Source organism: Eucyclogobius newberryi, unplaced genomic scaffold, assembly GCF_026437365.1.
Source record: "Eucyclogobius newberryi isolate DKJ021-1_F unplaced genomic scaffold, fEucNew1.0.hap1 SCAF_9, whole genome shotgun sequence".
Taxonomy (NCBI): Eukaryota; Metazoa; Chordata; class Actinopteri; order Gobiiformes; family Gobiidae; genus Eucyclogobius; species Eucyclogobius newberryi.
In genome coordinates this window covers 9492544-9506345 of record NW_027316532.1, presented here as the reverse complement: position 1 = coordinate 9506345, position 13802 = coordinate 9492544, and positions in this window count along the sequence as shown.

The following is a 13802-nucleotide window of genomic DNA, read 5'->3' as shown; positions in this document are numbered from 1 at the left end:
GCTTTGTATTTGCATCACTCATTTATTAAGCTATATATAAGGTATTCATCTTTTCTTTTTGCTTTTGCCTGAGACAGAATCACATTTCAGGCACCGTTGCTTTAAGCCTCTGACACAAGGCGGTCCTACATACTTCTCCCAAATCATTACTGCGAGTTCATGAGCGACTCACTTGACCCCTGGCCGCTCCATATTGTAGTGTTGCATTGGAAATATTCTAACCTTTGCGCTAATTCTGCTTGGGAGCGCTGAACTGGTGTGCACGCCGCAGCCCTGCTCATTACAGGCAGCGGTCGGGGCAGCTGCAGCATCGATATGCCGAGGTAATAAGAGTCTCGGAGGCCCAGCGAGTGCTCCTGTGCAGTGGGTGGAGAGGAAAACAGGCCCTGTGTTTGGGAAGAAGGTCAGAAGAGGGATAATGTCAGGACTGTTAATGAAAATGTATGTTTAGAATAATGATATAGTATTTATTCAGTGTAATGGGGAGGAAAACATGCAAAGTAAAAGTAATGATGTTATTTCGGGTGTGCCATGTAATGTCTGTTTTTGGGTTACGCTGATTGTGATTTGCTTGTTGGATTTAAAGTACTTTAACGTTCTTCCTTTCATGTTTTGTGTGGCTCTTTTTTACATCAATTGTTATTTCTAGTCACAATCAGACCCGTGATTACATGGGTCAAGTGCTCAAGGACTCGCAATCCAATTTAGACTATTTGAATTAAAGGAGACATCTAATTAAAGGGGACTTAATATGTAACATAGATTTTTTTTTAATGAGTTATAATGGTGTTCCCCCGTCATAAGCATATTCATGTTATTGTGTTTGAGTAATCCTGTATGCACTTGAGGCTTGAGTGCTCAAAAAATATGGTTTTCACCCCCTCTCTCCAACCGTATCTCTGTATTTACTATTCAAAAACATTCAGACTCCGGTTTGTCTTTTTTGTAAATTTTTTATGTTGCTATTGTCATTGTTTGTCTAACTAAAAAGCAAAAACTAAATTAAAAACATTTCACACAGTTGTTTTTAACAATAAAAACACATCCTTGAAAATTCCATGATGACATGCTACGCAACAGCTTTGAACAGGAAGTGAATGGTCCTGTTTCTATTATTAAGCCATTATAGATCAACATTGCTGTTTAAAACGTGTATGGCTACTTTCAGACTGTTTTGACACTCTCATTTCAGGGTTTTTCCCAAATCCGATTTTTTTTGCAAATAAAATGGGCCTCAAACTCAGTTTTCATATGTGAAGACAACAGCCCTAAAGTGGCCTGATGTGGAGAAGAGAACAGGACAAAACCAGCGTACTGGACAGACTATAGCGAGGAAGCACCATTTGTCAAGCCAATTCAGTTTAAAACATATCTTTTTTTGCTCTTTTTAGTTTTACTGGTGTTTGAAGGTTTAATCTTTTGGTTTTGTTTAATTCCTGTCATTTCTAATTTTAAAAATCGGTTTTGAATCAGATTTAGTGCCACATATGAAAGTAGCCTGGGTAGCATTTGAAAAATTCTGATCCAGGTCACATTTGTGGAAAAAACTAACTGCAGTAACTAATTGGCCTTATATTTATATTGTTTTATATTGTCGACCCATCATTGTGCGTTTTAGCTGCTAAAGTGCTTGTTCTCAAATATAAATGTGGGAGGTTCAACCCCGTCTTTACAAAGCCCTTCATCCACTTTGCCGATGTCTGAATTGGTGTGTGAGCTTGTGATTTGTGGTCAGAGATTATATTGGCATAGAACTGCAGCTTCTTCACATCAGTCTGCCCCATGGCAACTGTGGCTTTAGTCTTAGCTTGACACATGGCTTTGGATATCCCCCAAAAAGCACATCCAGTGAATAAGAAAAAACAGTGTTTATTTCCATATTCAGGTCCGCTGCAATACATGAGAGAGTAATTATAGCAAACATAACATTAATTATCTTAAGAGCCAATTGCATGGTAAGGGTCATCAGTCCAAGGGTACACTAACAACACATCATATGTGGATAAAACCACATATTAAAATTACAATCCATAGAAAATAGTGTCTCATGTGTGCAATTAGTCAGTTCTTTCAGGTTTCAAATTACAATTACTCTTGATTATGAAAATGACGACCTTGAGTGTCAGTTATTTGTATGAAGTTACGAATTATAAATATTCATTTGATCCAAACCTTTATGAATTTAACTGATGTAACTGCTTTATGATTTTTATCTTAAGATGTCTTTGTAATCCCTCATTCAGGTAGGTTCTAAAATGTACCAAAATAAAATGTAATTCAAAGACAAATGTTTAAGTGGGAATATGTTTCGCCACTCATCCAGGTAGCTTCTGGTAAGTCACTGCCCTCAAATCTGTCTGAAGGGAGGAGCAAACTACTGTTACAGGTAAAGAATGCTTCCTGGAGGATGGGCTGAAACAGGGAAGCGTGCTTACTCACCAGGATGAGTCACCCGGCTGACTCATCCTGGTGAGTAGCCCCCATCAGTGCTCTCCCCAAAATATTTTAAAGGGATGGTAAATATGCCTCATATGGGGTTGCATTTTCCTCCAAGGATGGTTTAATGTACCTTCAATATTTCCAAAGGTACATGCACCCTAAACATCCTATTACCTGGTGTATAAGCCTAAACATACTATTACATGGTGTATAAGCCTATCCACCATCAAGACATTTGAATATTGCCTACCCAAAACGTAATGGAATCATGGAAATGATAGATAAACATAAAGACATAGTCATAGTCACAATAGTCATGATCGTATTACACAATTTTATTCACAATTTTGGTATGTAATGACAATTGGTAGTTTTAGCTAATGGCTGAAGGCAGTATTATAATGCTGAAATAATTTAGACACATCAACTCTTCTTGGGTTTTTCATCCATTGGACACAGGCAGCCTCATAGTCTGGATCATAGAAGATCATAGTCAGATACTTCAGAGGAGAGCATAGTTTATTAGTATAGTTAAAGCATAGTTTATTACATAGAGTTTAGTGAATATCTTAATTTGCTCCAAGAGCTGCATCTTGAGGATTTAAAAACATTTTTTTTTATCATTGAGAGGTTTGTTTTGGGCATTTTTCCAGGTAGTAGCAGGTCACTTGAACGTAATCTCTGATTGGTTGCTGTGCCGCGTCTGCCGCAAAAAAGTTCAGCTTTTCCGTGCTGGCCGCAGCAGGTTTTAGGGATGTTTATTTTCCCCCCATGTCAAAACGGATGGCGGGCCATTTTGATTTATCATGTTAAGGATGGCGGGGGCGTATCCCTGAATGTACGTAGCGAGACCCCTGCCCGTTTGTTGGCTCATCCTAAGGGAAGGATAGAGACTGTTCTCCAGCTAAAGGCTGCAGGAATCATTAAAAAAAAAAACACTTTGGGCACATATACCAGGTACCAATAGCACTGTAAGAAGGTTAAAAGCTCTGAAAAGTCGATTTTGCTTGATATTAATGACGACTCGCCAACAAGGCATTACACTTGTTTTTTAATCCTCGAGGGAGCGCCTGGTGAGGAGTGGGGGTGATTTCAGGGAACTCTATGGAGATTACATTTTGTTAATTGCCCTCATCCATCAGATATAACACTGCTAAATGGAATGGCCATTGGACATTTAAGATAATGCTCAACTATTATGATGGATAAGGCTTTTCGGCTTGCGTTCAATCTGGTTAATGTATGAACAACGCCACTTTTTCTAAAATGTATTTAGCCCCTAAAAATATAGTGTTCCTAAAGATTTGGTTTCACATTAAATGAATGCCGGACAGTGGTTGTAGCAGTACCATGGCCTCAGTCTGACAGAGGACTTATTCCAGTGCCATTGGAGCTAATGTTGTGTTAAATTGTAACCTTGGTTCTCGAATCTAGCGGAAAGGAATTGATCAAACTTTTTGAAGTCTATTGGAAGTTTTATTTCTCCCTCATCGCTTGTACTGGCATGATTAGTGCTGTATGAGGCCAGTGTGAATAAGCTAACTGTAAAATAATGTAGTTGATCTCATTTAAATCTTCTTAACTTACTCGACCGAAGTTTAAAAGATCATATTTTAAGGTTGACTGTGATTATCAGATAGTGTAAATTACTACAACTAAATATGTATTTATTTATCATAGGGGTAGGCCATTTACAAAAAAATGAATACCACAACTTTTATAGAGCCAGATCACAATTTTGTTTTTCTCTCAACTCATTTAGGTTTAATATCTTTTTTTTTTAATTGTTTTTAGAAGGAAATTATAACCATCTGCTTCTTGTGAAAGTTCAATCACTCTGAGATTGAATACAGCCTCTGTCCCTCAGAGCCTTATGGAGGCTGACCAGTAGGTGGAGTGTGTGGGGAAATGTTTTTGTTTTCATAGTCCAATGACGTTCAGTGTTCAATGAGAGGCCGTATAAAAGCCCCCTTGTCCCGGTTTATAGGCCCATGGGCAAATTTTCCGTATCTCAATTACTTCCATAATCCAGTGACGATTAGGGATGTAACGATATACAAATATCTCAATACAATATTTATTGGGGATATTGTGTGAAGGCTCAAAGTTTTCTCCAAGGGCCCACAATATTGAGGTTTTACTTGGAATAATCCGCATGATCGCCATGTTATCCTGTCATTCTTATTCATTGTTCAGTGATTCGTTTTTTTTAAGTGCAAAATTCACTTCCTGCCCTTTAATCATAAAAAATACTATATTATTATTGAAGTTTTATAGTTTTAACACGTTCTTTTACAGTTATGTACTCAGAACTCAGAACTAGTATTTTTGGTTCAAAGAAATGCTGTTTAATACCGAGAGCAGACAACCACGATTTACTGGCTATTTCGCTATCGCGATATTTCCAATATTGTTACATTCCTATTGACGATGTTTGTTGTCCTCTGTCCCAATGTTGATCCCAGTCCATAAGGTGGTTCTCTCTTTTTCAATGATCATCATTTGTGTTTTGATGCTCGTGTGTGCGCTCTCGCTGTTGCATTTTACATTTTCCTCTCACATTCTGCCCTATATGTCTTTTTTGTCTGCCAAACACTTTCCCTGTTTTCATAGCCATATTGCTCAGCCCTAATTTGTCAAGGATGTTACAAATTATGAATACTTAGAAGCAAGTTAGTGTGAACCCTCAACCCCTCAATAATTAAAATCCCTAAAAAAATATCTCAAAAGTCCCAAAAAGTAATTTTCAATCTTAACCCATTATCAAGAGGGCCTATTTTTTCTGAATTTCTTAACTAAAATGACCCCTCATTCAAACTGAAGCCGTTTCTGATTCCTTTGGAGTATAAACAAATGGCTGGACTCTTTGTGAAGCGGAGACTGAGAAGCTTGGCCTCTGCTCTCTGATTTACTGTAATTTATTAGTGGTAACAAGCCAATCACAAAGGGAAATCCGATTTAAAATACAGTCTAGATTTTCCGGGGCAATGGGCTGACAGACAATAGAGTAAGTATTTGCTTGGTTTTGACAATTCCCTTTTCAAAGCTAAAGGGCCATCCACATTTAAGGTCCTGATTTGAGAAGCAACTCTCCGGAGCTGATTAAAACTGCCCCAAGGAGTTATAACCCAAACTTGCCCTGCCCTTGTTTACTGTTGTTTACTTGACAATTGTTGGGTTATTTGAGTTCTCTGACCGCCTCTCCCTCAGAGTTTTGGGCCGTTATAACCTATTGATCTCTGAATGCCTCTACCTCGCTGCTGTCAAGTATCTTAACAAATAAACAAGGGCCCCTGCCCAAGTTTCAGTTAAAACTCCTCCATTTGGGCAGGACTAATCTCGCTCAGGAGATTAGATATGCAAGCTTCCCAAGCAGGACCTTTATATTGAAAATCACTTCTTTACTTGAATGTGTTTTGTTTTGAAAATGTGTCGCATATGTAGAGATGCTGATTTGAGGATTTGAAAGAAATTGTGTTGATCTGTAAAATGATCCCAAAGTTATTGTTTTCTTCTTTTTCATACCATCTGCGACACATAGTAATAATGGTATGGTTGAGGAATTTGCTCAAGAAAGGAGAGAATACTTTTAATGCACTAAATAGATATGGCGCTTGAAAACACAAAGTAAATTGTAAGCCTTCCATGTTTTTTTGTTTTTTTTTCAAATGGCAGTTATCGTTTTTTGCGTTTTTTGAACTCGTCACATTTAGAAATTGCATGCGAAATCAAGCTACCGCTTTCCATCCTTCACATCAACTTGTATAGTATATATCCCCGTTCTTCCTACCATCACATGCTATTCCGACATGCCCCCGTATGACACCGTCACATACTTTGAAAACTTGTGTCAGTGTCAATAGCCCACAAGCAGGTGGAGCTGTGAGCAAACTTTAAACACCACAACAGCATCAGTTTTGTGTATATTTCTTTTTTTCTTGTTCTTCTTTGCCTTCTCTGCTATTCTCTTGCCACAGCAGCTGACATAGAATCACTTACACTTCCCTCATCCATGTTACTCCTATACTCTGCCTCGCTCCTCTGCTCTGCGAACCCGCTCCTTCTAATTGATACAACTTCCACTCGTTTCTCCCGCTCCTTGCCATGTCCTCTGATGCCCTGACCGGTTGGTAGCAGTAATCCAGAGGTAGCAAATAATCAGAATAATTTGCTTGTGTTTTGTGTGGGTCATTGGCTCCCTGTATGTACCACTTGTCATTTTTTCAATTACCAGCGCTACAGTTAAACGTTCGTTCTTTAGCCCGGAGCTGGGATACTATACTAAGCCCTATTAGCTTTTAGCCAGTGCTTTCGCTCATTAGCTTGTCAGGGGAGAGTGGAGAGAGAAGCTGGGTCAGGGTGGAGGCAGAAGCAGGGTACGTCCGCTCGCTGTGGAGATTGTTAAGGAGTTTTGCGGATGTACACTTAGCCGGATCCTGCCTATAGGGCGTCATCGCTCTGACCTTTTTAAGCCAAATCAGTGCATGCTCCTAATTGACCTTATCACTTCACTTCTTTTACACCACAGCAATGAGAGAGGAGTTGCTATGTGAGCGGACAGTGTGGATATAGTGATAGTTAACTGGTTTTCAGGGGATAGAATGTGGAATGTAGGAATAATGGTGTTGCAGATGTAGGTGAATGTGATGATGTGAAAAAATGGTTTAAAAAGGAATCCTAAAAAAAATAATGTGTCTTTTTTTAATATCCAGTGTTGAAACCCTTATCAGGTTTTGTGAATCCCTGTGAGGCTGTTTGTGATATTTGGCTAGTAAAAACTAAAATGAATTTGATTGAGTGCTAGGCTGTATCAAGCACTGTACCCAAACCATTTTATCATGTATCTAATTCATTTAGTAGAGCTTTTTGGAACTAAAATCTTACTTTGGATTATTCATTCACTCCTCACATGGTGATGATAAGCTACTTCTGTGGTCACATCTGCCCTGGAGTGTCTTGTCCAAGGACACAATCATTATGCGCTGGTTTGATTGGGAATTCATCCTCTTAGCGTTGGGTTGGAGTGCTCTAACCACTTAGCCATTCCCACCCCAATTTAAATTTTACAAATCAAGTTTTAGGTCTGATAAACCCACAACTCATTGTTTTACACATTTTGTTGAATTGCTCTAAATACCTTATGGGCAATATACACCTATACATGTGATGGGTGAGTGGTGGGTAGTGTTAGAAGAGCCTATTGGCACATAATTGTGATATTATTATTTCATTCAAAAATGCCTTTTGTGAGCCTTTAATTATGCTATATTGTTGCCTCCTCATCAAAAACATACATGGAGTTATATTTTTGTTTCAGTCATGCTTTCATTATCCTGTTTATGAGGTTGTCTTCCCCAAGTGCTCATAAATCACTCTGTTTCTATTTTCCCTAGATTGTTGCATATCTAGTAAAAATCATGACTTCTCCTTCACAGTTTTTATGTCCATAAAACAGTTCAGTTGTTCTACCATCGTATTGTGTTCACAACAAATTCATGGCTCCATTATCATAGCAGTCACGCTGCCTAAGGGCTTTATTTATTTATTTTTTAATTGTCCATTCCCATTGCTCACAGCAGAGGGTGCTCCAACACATAAATATCTAATTGGAAAAGGACTTCAAGTTTGTAAAGTGTGTTTTCCAACAGTGAAGATTATTAAAGTTAGATGAATGTGAAATACTAATCCAGAGGAGGCCGTTTTTAAAAGCCAACTAAAGCCACAAGAATGGATAATATGTCCACTTTAACACAGCTCCTCACTAAATTACGTCTACCTATTTTATAGTTATACCTACTGGATGCTTTTCCTACTCTTGCCTCAGATGCATTCCAAGTTCTGCAGGCATCATTACCCAGAATCCACTCCTTCCATTGACCTCAGATATCCATGTCTCTGACAGCTAAATGGAGGTTACATCCATTATTGAGTTGCTCCATTCAATCAAAACGTCACTTGTTTTGTCTTCTGCTAATGTTAGCTTCGGGGAGGGCAACTTTTTAGCAGCACATTAGCTAAGCACAGACAAGGTGACACCATTGTTAGGCCTCGGCGCTTCAACCTTCCACTTTGACACTGCGCAAGTCCTCCAGCGCGCATTGGTCTGGTATTCTCATGTGCATGTCCCACTAAAACAAGGCTGATTGTAACTATTCATCATCCCGCCTGGCTTAATTGGACCACAGGAAGTTTGGAGGACGAGGGGTGCGGAGGGGGGCGTGGACGCACTACAACCGGAGCCAATCCGGACAGTCCTGATGTCTATTAATAAACGGTCCATGTGTTTGAGCAGAGTCTCTTTTGGAAAATGATTAACCCTATTTGTAAAACGTTTTAGTTTTTAGACAGAAAATTACAAATTCCAATTAGGTTTTCTAATAAAGAGGTTCTAAAGGTTTTACAGAACATTACGACATTCGGGATTGTAGATGTGAGTGGTAACATTTTCTCTTGTAGGAACTCAAAACACATCTAAAATGTCAAATCTCTGCTATAGTGTAGTAACAATTCTTTAAATCTACTACTCTGCAAAACAATGGGGAAACAACATTTTTTGAGAGAAACAAAAGCTCCTCAGACAAAAAAATTGACAAAGTTGCAAAGAAACATTACATTCCGATGGTTCATGGACCTTTTTTTAATTAAAAAGATGTCAGTGCAAAACCTCTCAACATTATTGAATCATTTGCATCTGCATTTCTTACATAAAATACGCTTTGTTGTTACATTTTCTTTCTTAATGTTCCTTGCACTTCTTAATTTTAAACCCTCATTATTAAGTGGTCTTGCGGGGAAACGGTCCAGGTGCTCCAAGTGTATAAAGCTGCCGTGCCTCTAAGTGCCGGTTACTTCTTTGGACCACTTCAGGCTTGGCTTTCATTACCCGGTTAGCCTCCTGTCACTGCAATCCAGCGCCATCATCCCTCACCCCAGTCCAAATTAACAGGTAATTTGTAAATGTCACTTTGGGTTAGACACCTCATTTTCTTCCTCTTTTTTCCCCTTCTATAACAGTCCAGTGAGTCAGCCAGTAGCGGGCTAATTTTTTTCTTGTCTCCTCAATAAGATTTTCATTCACAAATAGAGTTATGGTCCAATAAATAAATGAGAGTAATTGATGGGGGTAAAAAAAGGAGTGATTTACCGTAACCTATTAAAAAGTCAATCAATGACATAGCGCGGCCGGATTCCTTTGGTTTAATCGGAGCAGCGTGGAGATTGTAAAGAGGCTAATTTGAAGAGTCAAATGAGATGTGATGGTAATATCAGAGTGCTAGGTTTTAATGAACAAAAGCTCAGGCAGATAGACAGGCCTGAAAGTGGTTTAGACAACAATGTGTTGTTTGTGGTTGACATAGTTGTAGTTTGGAGGAAGGAACTGCTCTTTGGCCCTTTTTTTATTATTTTATTTTATTTATACAGCGTGTACTTCATGGTTACACTGTTGAATACAGAACACATAAAACAAACGGAACAGAATATCTTGATAAAATGCCAATCAAACAAACATAAAATATAAATTAAATAAAAATGAACATTAAAAACAAGAGCACTGGTACTGTGGATATAAGTGCTTTGAATTCATTAAAATATATAAAATAATTACATTTAAAATGTCTTTGTCTCTCTTTCCATAAAACGGGAGCAAAGTTCCGGAAAGCCCTTTCCTCTAACTCTGTATGGGATTCTGTGTCGAACAATACGACTGCACCTTTGTCCCACAGGAAAAACATTTTGTAAATATATCCAGTTTCAAGTTCACAGAGAAATGGTCCATCGCCATCCTATAAATGTCCATTACTACCAACGCTCAGTCCTGGAGCTGGGCCCGTCCGTTCGAGATGTATTTTTTACCCCTGCATTCCAAAGGCCCATCAGTTGTTTTTGAGTCCTAAATACATTGTTTGAAAATCAAGTGGAATGTTGGTGGTGAAGATAATTTTTTGTGATTTATTTTGCTCAATATTTATTCATAAATAAAATGTGGGCACACATGTGCAATGTCTTAAACTGCTGCGCCACCACACCTCACAGTTTTACATATTTTCATATAGTTTGACATATCTTTATCTTATCTGAATGCTTTGATATTTACTTGTTCATGTTATTTAACTCAAGGCTTTAATATATGTTGGATTTGATCTTTTCTTGTTTAATCAATGTTTTTTAGGTAACATCTGTCTAGTTACAATGGATGAAAAATAATATTTTTGCCATTTCTGGTACACTAACAGTAATGATTATAACTGCACACTGCCCCTGTCAAATAAACTAATACATACATAATGTGACAATCTCTTTCCACTAAGTTTCCATATACATATTAAAGGTGCTCTATGCAACTTTTCTATCACCTGCTTGTCCCCATGGGGATGTCTTTGCTTTGCCTGTAATGTCCTTCTAGAAAAGTTACACCTTTTTTGTACCTTTAACGTAGCTTTGCACTTTCCCTTCTAGATAATACTGATTTGAACTCATGCCAACTTAATCAAATGGAATAAAAAAAGCAAACATGCCGTATGTATGTGGGGCTATTGCTCTGCTTCATTTGAGCAGTGACCAAACATCGTCTGAACATGCACTGAAAAGAACAATGTCTTCAAATGTAAATGCATTTTAGCCGTTGATATAGCTCAGGATCTCGAGGAAAAGTTCACTCCCGATTCAAGTTGAAACAGGGACACATACTCCATTTCTGCGTCTTCCTTGTGTCACTTAATACGGCCTAGTGTTTGCTTAAAAGATCTAAGCTGTCCACAACTTGTCATTCACTCTTTTCTATCAGCTCTGTTTGCATTTCATTCAAGTCTCATATTTATTTTACATCCAGTTGCTATATTTTTATCAAGCATTAGTTTGACCCTTGATTCTTATATAGCATGTTAAATGTTAGTGGGACATGGATGCTCAGATACAGATGTACACTTTTTAAATTGGTATGTGCACAGGATTAAGAACTATAAATCCATTCTTCAGTATTTTTTTTACTTCCTGCACTTGTTGGTCATACATAACAATACATAACTTATTCTCGTGCATTTTAGGGCCGATACATTCTTTATTCTAACGTGTAAAAACATAAACGATTGAACATAGCCATGATAAATCAGCCATGCACTCCACTATGCAATAAGAATTATGTGTCTGCGTTGTCTGCAAAACAACACAATTTCTTTTTTTTATTTGCTCTTCTGTTAAAGTGGCTGTATTAGACATGCATTAAAATAGAATCTGTTTCCCCCCAGTACAGATATATTGTAAAAGCATCAATTTGGATCAAATGAGACCACACCACTTTCTCTGCATAGAGCTTTTTTCCGTTACCTCAAACTTGTGCAAAGTTTGAAGTTCCGTTCTTCATGTTTGTAGATACAGCACCTTTCAAAATTAATTGGATAGAATGTAAACACAAGTACTAGGCTGCGTGCATATCCGTTCTAAACACCTCCCTCCTGGTAGGGTCTATAGACCTACACAGTGCAACACCTGGTTACCCAGCCCCAGATTAAAAAACATGAATATATTCATGTTTTTAAACAGGCCAATCACATGGCATTTAGGGCCCAGAGGCAGGACTTAAACCAATCACAGAGCAGCATTGTGGTGCCTTAAACCAATCACAGAGCAGCATTGTGGTGCCTTAAACCAATCACAGAGCAGCATTGTGGTTTGGGCTGAAGTCAAAACAACCTGTACCAAAACAAACATGGCGGCGCAGACCGCATACTTCGACCTATTTTATGAGAAATATGGACTATTTCGTTTTTCAAAACCGTTCACACAATGGCACTTTGTACATTTGTGGATGAGAAGGAGGACTGCTTTTCTGAACACTGGAATTAATACAAAATTAACACAAGATTTAGATTTTTCTGCTTCGCTGTTGGGACGTTTCAAGCAACCAGCGTGAACGTCCTGACTGTTTTTGGCGAGAGCCTTCCTTGATTGATTCATATGAAAAACACATCTGGCGTGAGCCAGGTTATGTTTTTAGTAGATTAAAAAAGCAGATATAAGGATAATTTTAGGTTAATTCTTCATCCATCCCTTTCAGTGCTGTTACCATCAGCATTCATTCCTACGAAAGAGTTTAAGGGCCAACCCAAATAACCCTACGAGAATAAAGTCATAACATTTCGACATTAAAGTCATAATTTTAAGATTAAAGTCAAAGCCAGAAAAAAGTCCTACATTTATGAGAATAAACTCGTAATTTAACATGAAAGTCATACATAAAGTCATACATTTATGAGAATAAAGTCGTAGTTTAAGATAAGATATAAGATAAGATATTCCTTTATTGTCCCACATGGGGAAATTTCATTGATGCAATGCAGGTAGATACAGAGATAGATACAGAAGAAAAGAACAGATCACTTATAGGAAGTTCGAAAAAGCACTTTCAGTAGAAGATCTCCTATAAACAAAAACTCCCATAGTTTAGGGGCCAATGTTCCGATTCAAAGTGACGTGAGCAGTTCACTTTCAGCAACTTAGAACCTGCAATAGATGTTAAAGTGTTTCCTGGCCTTTTAAACAATGTTTTACGTGTGTGTTTATTACAAGACAAGACACTGCCGTTTAGCAGCACCTTTCCTGTTACGCATCATTCACAAACTGTTGGATAAACAGCTGTAGTGCATCATGGGCTCAAACACCAGCCGTACTCCGTGCCACAGCCGCCCGCAGACAGGAGGAGCAGCTTCAGTGTTATATTCACACATTCTCTGCTCCTCTATTGCGTTGTTTTTCTACGTGTGCACTTCACACTGCACAATCACTGTTCTTACGTGCTCATTGTGGATTTTACTACAGCCCCTGTAGCGGCCCGAGGAGCCATGTGCATTGGGAAGCTAAAGTTTTATGCACCAATTCTCACCTTTTTGTCATCCCTTGGACAAACTCAGTAAAACACAGAACACAACACAGCTGTCTGCAGTCTGCGCTTCCACTCAGCTCCTCCTAACGCTTGGTCGTGTTTGGCACAACCAAAAAGCGATATGTTTTATGCACACGGCATCATCCATACAACTCATTCCACCTCTTACAGCTGAGTAACACAACTACAGACTGACACACCCATGTAGCCCAGGCTGATGACTACAATGAGAGGATACTATAAAGACATATAGTGCTTATGGCCATGGCATGAGCTCCAACAACACTAGTGCACGTCATTTTACACATAATCCCAACTGTGAGGCACTGCATCTCCACCAGCCCGTAGTGCTCTGATGTAAAACTCATATGAACAGTGACTTTGTTCAAAGTTTAGAAGGGTGAAGAGGCAGAAGTCGCGGGGGCAGATTATTGGTGAAAATCGTCCGAGACTCCCTCGCCTGCTGCGGTCAGAGCGTGGTCAG